We start from the raw sequence: 2,776 nt of genomic DNA on the forward strand, positions 1-2,776 counted from the left end.
GTGGACTGTATCAGCTGGCATGTTCCCCCCTCAGGAGAAGACCTGAAAGCCCCTTATGCATATCAGCATTGCTAAAATAGAGGACTATTCTAGCACTTAGAATTGGTTCACTTAAGCTGTGGTATGTCATTTTTTTGGAAGGAAGAACTCTTCCAAAATTACTCCCATGTACATTACAGGTTATGCTCTTATCTGTGTGCGAGTGTCACTGTGAGAACAGGCAGGAGCTCCCTAACACGGACACAAACTGAATGCTGCATCCATTTGCAGTCTGTCATTCCCCGTCCTCGTCCTCATCATAGCACCGAGTTCTCTTTATCTGTTCTTCCATAGACAGCTCTTTGACTACTTCTCCCCGCCAGAATCCTGTATCGCGGGATTTCTGATTCTGGGTAGTGGCTTCTCTAGGGGAGGTATTGTCTGCAAAGCTGGACCAGTTTGTAGGCTTGGGTTCTCGTGGAAACTGCTGCTTGAGGTCTCTATCCTCTCCATCCAAGTTTGCACCATTCTCTGTAAGATTCTCACTCCCCATCTCAAAACCACCATCTCCATTCCTTCTCCCCCCCTGTCTCCCCTCCTCCGGATTCCTGGGTTTGCCAGGTTGTTTTTCCCACGCTACCATTCTTTTCGGAGGTATTGGCATTTTCCGCTTGTTTCGTTTCTGCAGTCCTTCCTCCTGTAGACTCCTCACTCGGCTCTGACATGCTCCAGCCTTTCCTTACAGGTGGGGACAGGATCTAGGGGCTCTTGACTGAAGTCGTTGAAATGGAGCTGCTACAGTGAGCAGGTGACTTCTTTCTTTCAGCAGAGAAGATCGTCCGTCTTAGCTTCTTCAGATCCAGATTGAGGTCCTAGGGAGCGTCAGGCTTGCTGATTTTATCCTCAGGAGGCCATTTGGGCTTGGAGACTTTGATCCCTTCCTCCAAGGTCCTTCCTGAACTACCAGGTTCTGGGGGCCAGGGGAGGGGGCGGCCCCCAGCTTCTTGGTTTCAGCAGGCTTGTCTTCTTTCTCTGGCTGCGACGAGGCCTCGGCTTCCACACTTGCCGTCAGCACACCCAGCTTCGCAATGCGCGCATCTTCCAGCCCTGGGCTCTGAAGGGTCTTCCCCACATTTGGAAGCTGGGCTGGTCTCTCCAAAGTCCCTTCCTTTTCGGCTTTGCTTGCCCACAGATCCTCATGCGGTCTGTGCCCCAAGCCTTCATCATAGTTGCCTTTAGCCTTAAAGAGTTAGTCGAAGTGAGGCTTGCGGTAGATTCCCTCATGCAAAGACACATATGTTCCTAGACTAAGTCCACTGTTGCAGTAGGAGCAACAGAAGCCGCTGATGTGACCCCCCTGCCGGTTGGCCTAGACGCACTCCATGGGGTAGACTGTCTTCTGACCTGGCGCATGAGTCTCTCCTGCAGGTCCCTGAAACTTCTTCACTGCTTTGGAGGAGAACTCCCAGGGAGGCTGGAGGCTCTGGCGTCGGGACTTCGTGGCTTGGGATGGACAGGCTGCTGGACCTCGCTGTTGACCGGGGAATTATGGAGTCATCCTCAACAGTGGTGGAACGGACTGCCAGGTTCTTCTCAGTGCCAGACACCTTGTCTCCAACCTGATGGGCGAGGCAGACCTCAGGATCTAGGGGCATGTTCTCCTTTTGCTCCAGTTTATGAGTTTCGATTTCACCACCAGCAGCTTGCAAGTCATTTGTAGAGTTGGCACAACTGCTCTGTTCAGACACAGCTGCCTGGCGCTTGGCCATTCGATCCTTGATGGAGGTTTCTGACAAGGGTCATGAATCCAGATTTCACCGGCTCTCGGTTTCCTCCGCCTCGACTGGGGCCTGTCTTCGCATCATCCAGAGAGTGGCTGTTTTCAGAGATCCTCCTTCCACCTGCCCTGCGGCTCTGGCCGGAAGAATCTGCTTCGTTGGCGTTGGCTCGCCCTCCTCAACCGCCATCTGAGGCCTGTTTGGCGGAACATGGTATCTCCCCGTTTTGTTTGCAGCTTCCCTGTTTTCACTGATTTCAGGTTTTTCTACTTGGTGCTTGAATTCTCCTAGACAAGTTTCCATTTTTTTTAAACTTTCTTTCGAGTGGTCTTTAAGACACTCACTGCCTTCGAGGTGGGGATATGGACACTGAACACGGGCTTCAGGAGGTGGTCCGAGCCTGGGTCTGCAGTGAACTCGTTCCTCGTGGTCAGCTTGGGCCTCAGAGGCAGAGGACGGCTCTTCACCGGGAGGACGGCTGCCTCTGAGTCTGACCTCAGCACTGCTGTTCAGAAGGAGTCTGTGGGAGATTCTGTCCCCAGGGCTGGGTTCTTCCACTTCTTCTTTACCACAATCAGGATCCCCCTCCTGCAGGGCTGGGGGAAACGCTCAGTGTTCCCAGGAACAAGAAGTAAGGTGTCAGTTATAACTTGCCTGTTGGAACCTTCAAACATGTTGTTCTGTTTTTGTGTTTGTTTTTCTTTTTAAGATTTTATTTATTTGAGAAAGAGAGAGAGAGAGAGAGAGAGAGCAGGAGTGAGGGGAGGGTTAGAAGGAGAGGGAGAGGCAGAATCCCCACTGTGCAGGGAGCCCGACACGGGGCTCGATCCCAGGACCCCGAGATCATGACCTGAGCCAAGGGCAGACGCTTAATGGACAGAGCTACCCAAGCACTCTGAATATGTTGTTCTTTGTAAAAATTAAAGTTAAAACTCTAAGCTGCTCCTGGTCCGCTGACCTTTCAGACAGTTGTGAAGAGTTTACAGCCCTGCCACATGGAAAAAGCATCTACCCAAGAA

The 2,776-nt window shown here is 51.8% G+C and overlaps 1 pseudogene across 1 annotated transcript; it reads right to left on the minus strand.

The window, feature by feature from the left end:
• Positions 1-274: 274 nt before the first annotated feature.
• LOC308352137 (LIM domain and actin-binding protein 1-like) lies at positions 275-2,431 on the minus strand (annotated as a pseudogene). Its single transcript has one exon. The product of its transcript is annotated as an LIM domain and actin-binding protein 1-like (transcript).
• Between the last annotated feature and the right edge of the window lie 345 nt (positions 2,432-2,776).

The sequence above is a fragment of the Martes martes genome, assembly GCF_963455335.1.
Source record: "Martes martes genome assembly, chromosome: 11".
Classification (NCBI taxonomy): Eukaryota; Metazoa; Chordata; class Mammalia; order Carnivora; family Mustelidae; genus Martes; species Martes martes.